We start from the raw sequence: 13482 nt of genomic DNA on the forward strand, positions 1-13482 counted from the left end.
CCATGGGCCAAGACCCGAAAAATGGGTTATTGGTACCACCTGAGGTGGCAAAACCTTTTTGGTGTCATTTTGTTTGTCGGGCATAGATATGCTTATCAAGCTATGATAGCATTTCTAAATGAGTAGCTTAGTCATAATAAATGAATTTCTAACCAATTTGGTCTCGTTTTTATATCCCTAGACTTCTGATTCGAAACTAACCGCTATACAAAGAAGAGCGCTGTCTTCTGTATGTCCACATGTGTTCTGTTGTTGTTGTTGTTGTTGTTGTTGTTGTTATTTGAACTTGTTTGGCGTTTATCATTCCTCGAGGAATACTTACGCCAATGTTCTGTTGTAAACGCGGTGCGCTTAGTCTTTATTCAAGGCAGCGAAGGGAATATCCAAAGGGTTATGATGTCCACAGTTGTCACGCGGTGCTCTTAGTCTTTATCTAGAATAATGGGTTACAGCTCGTTATTCCGAAGGTGCGTTATTCCGAAGGCTCTTCAGTCCGAAGATTCCTTATTCCGAAGGTTCGTTTTTCCGAATTTCATTTTCGGATGAACAAATCTTCGGAATAACGAACCTTCGGAATAACGCCACAAATGTTCGGATTAACGAACCCCTTTTCATTTTCGGATTAACGAACCTCTAGGTATAGGGAATTTACGTGTTTCGGATTAACGAACCTTCGGAATAACGAACCTTCGGAATATCGAACCTTCGGAATAACGAACAGCACCCGAATAATGTACCGTTATCATATCTAGAGTTCCTAATAAAAGGGATTAACTATGCTGCTTTATACTACCCTCTCAACAAATACATCAGTTTTGAACAAAAATCACTCTGTTCATTTATAATATTATTTATTATAATGTACTCTAGTGTACCGGTGCATTGTTTTTGCATTATCTTTCATTATACAATGGGTTAAAGAATGTAGCCAATAGGAAGCGCTGAAATGAGTCACGTGGGCTTTGATTACTTTAGTACCATTGCACTGCAGTACCAGTGCGCACTCAATCAGTTGTTACAAGTGCGTCGCGCGCTACTATACGCGCTGTCAATACCTGTAAACATACTTCTAGTTCGGGCTGCGTATGCCGGCCGGCCTTTCTTGTGTGCATAACATAATAGTGGCGTACGTATACAGTACTCTTATACGTACAGTACTTACATGTGCGGGATTTCCGAGTGCGACGTGCTTGACTCGACTCTCTCGAGCGAGTGCTACATGTAGCTGACTGGACTATTGACCCACAAAGGTACGTGAAAATGGTGTTAGTTTTCGACCCATTTTATAAAACAAATGATGCACAGGATTATTTCGTGGCGTTAGTGGAGACGCAGCTCACTCTCGGGTATTTACAATGTAGTGCAAAATGCATTCGGCTTCGCCTCGTGCATGTTTCACAACTGTAAATACCCTCGAGTGCGCTACGCCTACACTAACGCACTCTATCCTGTGCATCATTTGTATATTGTTGGATGGAAATAAAGCGCCTTTGGAGTGGTATCAGCGTTTTCACCGGAAAATGATAAATAATTGAAAAAATATGGTAAAATCACGAGGAATTACTTTTTTGTTGTTGTTTTTAGATAAAGGGATATACACTGTATCATAAGCTTTGGATATTCCCTTCGCCGTCTTGAATAAAGACTAAGCGCTGTGGACATCGTAACATTTGGATATTCCCACGTGCCTTGAATAAAGACGAACACCCGTGAACATACAGAAGACAGTGCTCTTCTTTGTATAGCGGTTAACTATACACAGCCAAGTCGCTGTACGTAGGTACGTAGCGACAGCGTCTGGTCGGGCTATATAGCGGTTAGTCTCGATTCAGAAGTACAGGGATATAACCATGATAACAACGAGACCAAATTGGTTAAAAATGTATTTATTATGACTGAGCTACTCATTTGGAAATGCTATCATAGCTTGATAAGCATATCTATGCCCGACAAAAAAAAATGACACCAAAAAGGTTTTGCCACCTCAGGTGGTACCAATATCTGGCCTGGCCAGATATTGGTACCACCATGAAGAACATACACAAACTCAAACAATACCCAAGCTTGTAGACGCAATTCACGAAGACGCCCTACAGAGCTATGAATCCACAACAAACATCAACTCCCACACTTCTCTAAGTCCACCCCACTCAACCCCACCACAGATCCACAGCACACCTACAGACATCAGCTTTTCAACGCCTGGTTTCCACCAATGCAAGTAAAAAAAAAAAAAATGCATCCTGCACCAGCACATGCAAGACACACACACATTCACAAACTCATCAACAAAGAAAACCTACTTCATCATATAATTTTTCATTCGCCCCCTCTCATTAGAATTTCCATAGGCCCTGTTTTAATCTCCATCCAGAACCTATGGGAAGTGCTGAAGATTATTGAGTACTCACTTATGATTACAGTGTCAAGAATATAGATGCACTCTATTCATTATAATATAGCTCTTGTAGAAGGTGTCCTCTATCATTTCCATTATATTTCATGAAAATAAAAGTGTCTTTGTTATACGGCCGGAATGACTTTTAAAGGCATGTACCCATATTGTCCCTCGCCTTGGTATACTGCATTGTGCCTATATTGTGCCATGGGGGTGGGGTACATTTGGGCACCTCCCACAGTTTTGACTTTATAGGTGCACCTAATTCAATATAGATTTTGTATAGAGTTAGGTGTCCTCTATTATTTCCATTATATTCCATGAAAATAAAAGTGTTTTCTAATACGGCAGGATCTAATGACTCTTTAAAGGCATGTACCATGTAACCATATTGTCTTTCGCATTGGTATATTATACTGCATTGTGTCTATACATGGTACCATAGGGGTGGGGAAACTTTGAGCACCTCCCGCAGCTTTTGTCTTGATGAGTGCACCCTCTTCGCTATATAGACCTTTTAGAGGAAGGTCTCTTCTATCATTTCCTTTATATTTCATAAAAGTAAAAGTGTCTTTGTTATACGGCCGGAACGACTTTTCAAAGGCCTGTACCCATATTGTCTTTCGCCTTGGTATACTGCATTGTGTCTATATATTATAATACCATAGGGGTGAGGTAACTTTGCGCACCTCCCACACCTTTCTCTTCATAGGTGCACCCTATTCACTATATATCTTGCAGAAGAAGGTCTCTTCTATCATTCGATTATATTTCATGAAAATAAAAGTATCCTTGCTGTACGACCGGAACGACTTTTTAACGCATGTACCCACACAACATGAATATCGCATTGGTGATATATACTGCATTGTGTTTATATGTTTCCATAGGGGTGGGGTAACTTCGCCCATCTCCCACCCGATTCGTGTTCATAGGTGCACCGTATATCATATATACGTACATTTTTTTCTTCATGTATAGATACCTGCTCCTTTATAATTATACATATTATCCACATGTGGTTTTTTGTGGTAATACGTCTGTATAATTCGAAAGCGCGTTGTGTATGTTTGCAAGTGCACGAGAGTGTATGCACTTGTGTGTACATAAATACCGGATGTACACATCCACCCATATACATTGCTTGTAAAGTTTGCGTGTATTTTTACTACACGTACATTCACTGCATGATCTTGGGCTAAATGTAAGAAAGAGGTCGAGTATAATGATTAATCTGATTCAAGTTTTATGCGCCATCAACATCCCAAATACCTCAAGCCACATCACCCCTCACACTTCACTACCCCCACATTACATGTGCGAACCCCTCACACTCATCCCTCTGACACCACACCACACACAACAAGCAAATCCCAACGCTTTAAAAGGTAACCAGTGTGTTTTGACCTATGTTGGTCTATGTATTCCCAATAATTTCATTGCAATCATTACCGTTATTATTGTTTATACTTCACTGCTACTACTGTTCCATTATTTCACTGCAAGTGTATGTGATAATACTGGCTTTCCGTTGGAGTGAATGGAATATTGCTGTCTATATTTGTTTGATTTCTTTGATTTTCTTTTGCCTTATTGTGTTTAAATGTTTGCAAATCGCTGTGAATGTCTTGTTGCTGTCTATATTCCGCTTGATTGGCTTCTTATTATTATTTTCTATTTCTGTTCAAATGCAGGCAAATTGGTTGCTATTTTGCTTTTATGTTCATGTCTCATAAAGCCCTTGAAAAAGGCTGGTTACACAGTCGAAAGCTTGGGAAATAAAGGCCATAGTGAACATCACTGCAACGTCTGTGAGGTATTCTTCCGTCACACATATACCCAAAGATAATGCAGCATCCACCACGTACGAGGCCAATCCCGTTTCATATACACACAAATATATATATATATATATATATATATATATATATATATATATATGAAGAGTTTGTTTGCAAAAACCGTTAAGTCCATATTTGCCAAGAAAAATAAAGAGAACAATAAGTTTTTTTTTTCTTCTTTTGACCATAACGGGATTATGTAGTGACCAATATATCATTCCAAAGGTATTATTTTGCACTTTATGACAGAGATCGTACTTCAAAATCTTCATAAATGGACTTATCGGTTTTTGCAAACAAACCCTTCTATATATTTATTATCAGATCTAAAAGTGTTCAGGTGGTTACAGATATTAAAAAAGGTTACACTTATACCTTATTCTGACCTTGCAACTATGCAACTGTACAGACCTACATGCCTTAACGGTTGTCACTCGTACGGGCCTAAGTGCCATTAATCGTACAACTGTACATCCCTGCATGCATTACTGAACGCCTGTTGGATTTTAGGCAATCGGGACGCAAAAAACTCGACAGGCATTCATAAATACATGAGTGTAGGAATGGCTGTAGGGTTTTAGCCAATCAGGACGCGAAAACTCGACAGACATACATGCATGGGTATGGGAACGGCTATAGGGTTTTAGCACATCAGTATGCGATTAACTAGACATTCATAAATATATGCATGCTGAGCGACGGATGTAAGGTTTCATCCAGTCCTGATGCAATTAACTAGACAGGCGTTCCGTAATGCATGCAGGGATGTGCAGTTGTTCGATTAAAGTATGGTGAACGAGACAAGAAAATCAAGAAAATCATATGAAAGACGGTGTCAAAGCAGAGGGAAATGTCTCCTAAAACAGAATTTTAATGTGACTTATTAAAGTCGGACGATCGTCATCCCTAATGGTACGTAAACTCCGAACGACCGAAGTTTGTGCATGCAATTGCGCAATGTCAGACTCGGTGCTATATCCTTAAAGGGCGGGTCTTTTAATTTTATAATGCATGATCATATGAAAATACTGTGTCAATACTATTAGAAATCGCATATACTTTTCTTCAAAGAGATCTGTGAACTTCAAAAAACTAAGGTGAAATCGCCTAAATCGCTCATTTTTCGGGTAGTCGGGAACGCCCCCAGAAAAAGCAAGGACCGGTCACGTGCCTTGTCAGGTGACACTGTGACGCACCAACAGGAACTCATAGTGCGACTGTCTCGCCTAAACTGTACTTCACAGTGCAGGGATCTTGTGTACCGGGGTATTTGTAGGAAAGTTGGAGAAAGTATTTCAAGAAAATGCCGAGGAAGTGTGCCGTCATCACCGCAGCAAAGACACAAAAGATGGGGTGTAAGTCTGCACAACTTCCCTAAAGATGACGCTACTCGAAAAAATTGGGTTCGTTGAGAATCATTTGCTGACGCCGGCGAGCCAAGTGGGATAGATGGTCCCTTCTACTACGATGTACAATACTACGCACTAGGTTGTACAGCCTCGTATGGAGTGATCGCTTGTAGTGGGGCAGGAAGTAGTGCTGTATACTCGGGTAGGATTTGCGCCCAAAAAGAGGATCCTGCAGCCCATAGCTATCCCTGTTATCAAGCTGGGAATTAGAAGCCAAACTCATCGTCAGAGAGCTGAAAAACAAAGCGGATCAGCAGTTCTGAAGCTGGATCAGAGAAAGCGGGTATGTTTTGCCACTGTGTAGACGACTCTTATTATACAGTAGCTATCGTACATGTACCGTAACTATACACAGCCCAGTCGCTGCAATAATCGCGACAGGGTTCGCACGGCGTCTGGTCGGCCTATAATTGCTGTATCACTACTAACAGTTTCACGGTTTCGATAGGTTGATAAGCTCCGTCTGTAGCGTTTTGAGTGGAACATCACTCAATGTCAGTAAAATTAAGATCATGGAGGGATTTTAATGTACTAGTAGTCAAGTTGTGTGCTCATTAAATCGTACTATACTATGAAGTGAACACCTCTAACGTTACATTACTAGACCTAAAATTTATCGAAGATTAGTAAGACATTCACTACAACACAGTTACATCAGTACCTGCGTGTAGCTATCGATTCTAGATACCACGTAGTACTTGTATGGGCATATGGGGTCAACAGTTACCAACTGAGACTGCGTACCAGCCAGCCAGCCGGGTTGGCTGCCTCTGTATATTTTCATCGCTGCTACATTAGAAGGCTTACATGTATCAATCATACATATTCAGTAACAGTTAATTCTATGACTCTGACTTCTGCTATGACAACCTTGCTTCCCCATTGAGCTCTAAAACTTGTAGCCGAATGGTTGGATGGTGTGTTCCAAAACATATTATTAGATTGAATTGATCCAGGACTGGCCATTATTGTTTATCTTCACTTGCCCATTAGGCAAGTGAAATCTTCAATGTCCATTTTTTTTCCTTGCCCCAAAATGTTGCCTATATTAGTTGACTAATGTAATGCGATTTCATATTTTACATGTGGAAAAAAAAAAGTCACTTTCCTATCAGACAGGGAACTTTCTGCAGTCAGTTATTTTCAGTTGTCATCATTACAATTTCACTTGCCCTGGTTATGTGGGGAAGTACCGGTACTAATGGCAGTCATTATTTGTGATTACCGGTATTTGTTTTTCCCAAGAGTTCCTACATGCATCTAGTTAACCACATTCTTGCAGGCCTACATAGACAATAAAAAAAAAAATCAATTCCTCTCTGTGCCATTATTACATGTACTTACAGGGTTCATCTGGCAGCATTACACTACAGTGTACTACACAAATTCTGACAGGCAGTGAGCTCGATAAGAGGTGCAACAGGAGATCTGCTCTACCGGATTGTGAAGATGAACAATCCTGGCTCTTCTAGCGTGAAGGTTCGTAAAGAACAGCGTAGATATTTTATGCAATATTGGAAGAAAATGAATTCACATTACTCAGAGGAAAATATTAGAATGGCACAATTTGTCAACTACACATTTTATTATTTGTTTGTCTCTGTAGAAGCATGGCTTTCTTGACCACTGAGTACACATAAAATGATCAATTTTAAAAGGTCTAGATATACATTTTCTCTTTTTTGGGGGGTGGGGGGGGGCAGGTCTTATGCCTGTTCCACTAATCAGAAGTCATAGAAGGGAGGCAGTCAGTTGTCCATTCTGAAGACCAACACTCCACCTGCCATGACCAATGGCTACTTATGCATTCTCAAGTCAAGTCTTTGCATTGAGGAGGGCAAACCCCAATTTTTATATGAATTTGCAAAGATTTTGGATGTCATTATCAAAGTGGTGGTGTCTGTCCATGACACCTCAAGAAATGTGTTGCTAAAAACCAGTGCAAACAACTTAATTCTATCTATTTTGTGTGTCCCTTTGTTTCTTTCTGTTGAATTTTCTACAGCACAGGTTGATGATGTCCTTTCTGCTGTTGTGGAGTACAATGACAAAACTCCTGCACCCTGCCAGCCTTCAACGCCTCCCCTTGTGAATGCCTTTGAGTATCATCCAAGGGAGGAAGTCATTGAACATCAAAGGAGACAATTTGCACAGTCTGACAAATGATCTGATGGGTTCAGGAATCCTTGCAATTGAGATTGAAGTTCATACAATGTATTCAATACATGATACTGTGCAAATAGTGTTTAATTGTTGCAGAATGATGTTTCAGAAGACTATTTTCATCTGTTCTTCTGTCAGATGGTAGATACAAACACTCAAAATTTTGTTACACATACCCTGCATTCTTATACCTTCTATTCATGAGTGATCATTTAAAGACAAGATAAGATCACTGTTGTATTGTGTCTGTATAACGTGTATGTTGCATTTCATCACAAACAATATGATGCCAACTTGATATAGTGTTTCAAAGATCATTTATTTGCCAGTTGAATATTGTCCTTTTAATAGCAAAATCACAATTCATTTACAATACAACAGTCATGTGGATACAAAAGGAAAACTGTATTTTTTTTTTTTTTGATGTTTGAAGCATACATGGCAATTTTTATGGACAGATGAGCTTGCATGCTAACACAATTCTCTAGAGATATTCAGTGTTGTAATGGTAAGTTTAGAAGATTTCTACATGAATGCTGTCCCACACTATGACTTTACCATTGAATGTTTGCTGTTAAGATTAGAGCTCACTCTTATGATCAAATATTAATATCTTTGACAAGGTAATTTAGAATAAAATGTGTATGCATTATAGAACACAACACACTCAAAAAGAGATGGAGAAAAAAAATTGTAGTTTTGGGAAGGAATGCAATACTCTTGGTATATGAGTCACAAATTTATGAAAAATGAGCACAAGATGTGTGTCTGTAAGGCATTAGCATTTTATATAATCTTCATCTGACATGTTGAAGCAGACTGGGGCCCTGTTACTCAAGTTCTGAGACTTGGAATGCCTCCAGGGGGGGGGGGACCAAATTCATAATGCAATGCTAAGTCTAGTTGGGGAATTATTCTGTTGATTTCTATAATGGTTCTCCATACATAATCATTGAAGTCAAGCATTAAAAATTAAATAAGCATTTTTTTTATGAATATGGTGTCAGGTCTCTTTATGAAAGAACAGTTGCAAGGTCACTCAGTTTAAGAAAATTTGGTATGAATTGATCTTGCTATGACTGGGACTCATTCATATCACATCTGCATGCAGAGGTACTTTTGAAAACGTGCACACAAGCAAACACCCACATGCACATATGCTCACATATACATTCACACATTTTTACACATTTTAAAATATTGTGTGAAAGATTGAATAACATCACTCACCTGTACTGTTTTGTATATTTACACGTGCAATACATGTATTATGTTTTCCTGAATTTGAGTTCTGTAATTTCACTGATAGATTTATGTATGAGGAAAAAAATCACAAAGCTTTTGATTTAATGTTACATGAGAATGTCTCATATAGTATTGATAAGAAATATACAGTATGTACATGTATGTGCAAAAGATAACTCTTCTGGGCTGATTTGATTTCAAATGTGGATGTCACTCATGCATGCTTGACTGACCAGCTGCCATTGTTCCAATGGAATAAATCCCATTTTGTTCCAACATTAGGATATGGAGATAACACACTGGTAGGGTTTTACAATCTCATTCCTGTAAGTACACTCCCCCATCTTTTCCTCATTCCCTGTGACTAATTTTCTTTAGTCTCCTATCTATACACACATCAACACACACGCACACACACACACACACACACACACACACCCTTTGCCATACTACATACATACCCACAAATACTTTCAATCAGGCATCATTGGAACACTCCCACCAATATGCAAATTGCATACAGCTAGATGTACAATTCCACAGAAATCTTACTTAAATACATTGTATGTGCATATCTATGAGGGGATATATCTATCCATTCCATGAAGGGGGCATCAGACAAACATAGGGCAAATATATCAATGATATATTAGTCCTATGTGTGTCTGATGTTGGTGTGTGTTTGTGCATGTTTGTATCTGATATGCCAGGCCTGGATATGCATGAGTGTATTGAGGGTGTGTGTATATGTGTATGTTTTTGCATTTTCATGGGTCTGTATGAAGCTAATCCATTTCTTTTTGTACATAAGGATAAATTTACACTACCGGTACATGTACTGTATTACTACAACTACAAATGTATGTATAGAAAACACAACACACTTTTTTTTTCCATTTGCTCACAAAATATAATTAGTGTAATCAGCTGGAAGGAATTTTTGACAAATGTATACTGGTTCATGACAGAACATTACTATATGAGCCAGTTACATTCCAGTTCAATGAGTTCGTAACTAGACTTGGTCCTGTTCCCTAAATAGAGGCTGTGAAGCTATTGCCGGAAAGGCCACAGCATCTTAATTGTATCAGATCATTATCTATTTCTTCTGACCATGACTGACAACATACATAGCTGTTCAACGTGTCAATTCTACACAATCAAAATTATCTTCACTTGTATGGTTGTGACGTCGTAAGTGTGATTTTCCTATTGCTAAAACATGCAGTAGGTCTACATTACAAAAGAGAGAGGGAGAGCATAGCAAGAGTAAGAATTGAGACAAGAGTGCATTTGACATGCAGTCGAACCTTGTTATAATGAGGTCAATGGGACCAGAGATATCACCCCTATATATATTAAGATCTTGTTATTACTACAGTTTGTCATATCAGTGCTTATAATATTGAGGTTCCACTGAACATGCATCAATAAATTACAACAAAATAATACATGATCATTTGTACAGAGAGGCTGAAGTCCAACAGCATGTTTCCCAGTTGTGTGCCTTGATGAGTGGGTGTTGGAAGCTGCATATCATCAGTATGACCACATAATGGACAAGGTGTCTGACAAAGTATGCGTGTGACTTTCGCAATGTACAAACTTATCTGATGCATTTCTACAACCACGTTCCCGTTAAGCAGATCACAATGTGACAAGTCACATTCTACACCCAATATCAGTGCTGCATATACAGTCTTATTACAGCCTATGCAAAATGAAAACATGTCACTCTTTCTGATGGATAAGTTTATCACATTTTCCTCACAGCAGACGATGGCAGTAGGACTCTCACATTTTGGCCCACAAATTTCCAGCATCATCTCACCAGTTGCCGGTGTATGCAACATGTCTTGATCACCTGATATAGAAACAAAAGTGAAACGAAATGGAATGCAAAAGGAGAAAAATTTGATAATCCTTTTATATGACATCATGTGTTCATGTAGAAATTTATCTTGAGAATAGGATTTAAATTAGACAATGTGAATGGGACCCATGGAGTATGGTAGTCATTATTTTGGATACCTGGTACAACTGTATAATGGCAGCATAAAATAATAATAATAATAATAATAATAATGTAATAATTGACAGTGCTTATACAGCGCATAACACAAAGTGACAATGTCCCTATGCACTCAAGAAATAAAAAATGAAAAGGTTATACAAATATATCCTACAAGGCTACATGTACTTTTGCATTATCTATGAAGACAGGTCCAATATATTTGAATAAATTACTGGAGTGCAGGACTGAAATCACACATGGTGAATTAGATATTGCATTCTTTTGATGGGTGCAATTGCAAATTGGCAGTATAAACAGCATATTGTCAAGGGAATATAAAATGGCAAATTTGCATTATTTCAGAAGAAAAATTGAAAAATTTGACAAACAAACTCACTCATTATCTGTGGCATCCGTTCTGGCACCTTCTCCATACTGTTGAGCATATTGGTGATAAGCAGCTTCCAACACCCATTCACCAAGGCAAACGGTGGAAAATCCTGGGTGTGCTGTTATACAGTTTATTTGAGCATCTGCATGTCAGCCGGTCGTTGTACTGCTCGACCTCCTCTAAGACCGGGTCAGCCTTGTGACAGCACAATGACTCCCGTGTTGTAGGCATTGGCACACAGTTCCCACATTGGCACCTGAAGAAAGAAATACAGGTAAATTCAGGTTTACTTGTTGTGTAACTTAATTAGTTTTAGTCACGTAGTACTGAGCTGCCACACAATGATAAATTGAGACCAATCCTTCAAGTTCAACATGCCAACTATTGCCACAGAGATTTACATCTACACCAGCCTCTTCAGTACTTTAGTCTTTAGTGACTTTACTGTCTTGTCCACACATTCCAAATAGCAGTAAGTCAATAAGCAGTAACTAACTGTGGCATTGGTAAAAACTTGTACGTTGTAGAGAGTCTAGAGTATTATTACAACTTACAAGCAGCAGTTTTGTACTTCCAACATTTGTGACTTATACTTTTTTCTGGCCTATAGATATACTACTAAAATAAGTGAGTTACTAAGGTTATATAGAATATAGACTCTCAAGTAGATAATTACCAATTGTTATTCCCCAATCTTGCGGGCTCGTTGTCATCACCCCGTCCCCTGAGCTTCCTCACCGCCGACTGCTCCGGGGGCGGGAGGTGCAGCGTCTGGTTCATACTATACGGGAGTAAAACCAATCGCTGTTGAGGCCGACCAACGCCAACGGCTGCTTCTCCTGCTTGATCGGGGATCTTCGTCCTCACCATCTCGCTCGACATCCGACTCTGACTCCCTCTCTGACTCACTCGAAACGGTAGCGGGGCATGAAATGGGCGACTCGATCTCGTCGTCTGAATCCATCATTTATTCACACGTATCTTAGAACTAAGCTACACAGGTCAGCGACAGAGCTGCTAGCTAGAGCTGAGCTGAGGCGAGCGCTAGCGCTATAAGATACTCACGATCGATATAACATTCTAACAGCTACCTACCTTGGATCGAGATATCGATATAAATTTAGACTGTTAACCAGTCTCCCGTAACAATATGTCGTTACGACCTGCACACGCACTCAGCAGTTGCAATGTACATTCAGCAGTTAAGAGGCTGTCACACACGCCTACTTGTCTTGTTTCCTGAAGGAAATGTTTAGTTTTTTCCAAAATGTAAACATGATCCGAAATGACAAATTATTATAGGTAAAATACTCGAAAAATGTCCGAGTCGCCATTAAGTCGCTTCTGGAATATATAAACAACATATTTAAATCCTTTCTTGGGATGTGCTACTTGCAATAATTGTGTATTTTGTGATTCAAAAGTAGAAAATCTATCTATCATTGACACGCTAGGGCAATGGTGAGAACTTCTTGCCTTCGCGGGGGGCTTCCTGTTGGTACGTCAAATCGCACTAGCCAATCAGCGGACAATTTTAGGGGGCGTTCCCACATTTGGGTGGTTTTAGAGCGATTTCTGACTACTGGTTACTTTTTAAAATCTAAAAATGTCGAAATCGTGTTAGTGGACCTGTATAGAGTCTTTGTAGCCCCGATGTTCACCCTAAAAGACCCGCCCTTTAAACGTGTGGGACAATGCTGCCACTGAGACACGTGTGTGTGTGTGCGTGTGTGTGTACGCATCATGCACAAACATTGTTACCGCGAGCTGCGGTGATTGGAGGAGAGAGGCCAGAAGACGCGTGGCTCTTTTTGCCTCTCTTCATGCGCATGCGCACTGAGAGTGTGCGTCCATTCGTAAGCTCTCATGGCTCGCTCGGACAGCCACTTTGGGTCAGGAGATTTGTAGCACAGAACCCTTGGGCCCGTATTCTGCTAAAAACTTAGACCGAGTTTAAACCCACGCCTGGGTCTAAAAGTGGGTGTGGGGGTTTAAACATGGGTTTGACCCCCAATTTAGAC

General features: G+C 39.5%; 1 pseudogene; it reads right to left on the reverse strand.

Moving 5' to 3' along the window:
* Positions 1–10788: 10788 nt before the first annotated feature.
* LOC140247022 (uncharacterized) lies at positions 10789–12484 on the reverse strand (annotated as a pseudogene).
* Between the last annotated feature and the right edge of the window lie 998 nt (positions 12485–13482).

Source organism: Diadema setosum, chromosome 3 (genome assembly GCF_964275005.1).
Source record: "Diadema setosum chromosome 3, eeDiaSeto1, whole genome shotgun sequence".
Classification (NCBI taxonomy): domain Eukaryota; kingdom Metazoa; phylum Echinodermata; class Echinoidea; order Diadematoida; family Diadematidae; genus Diadema; species Diadema setosum.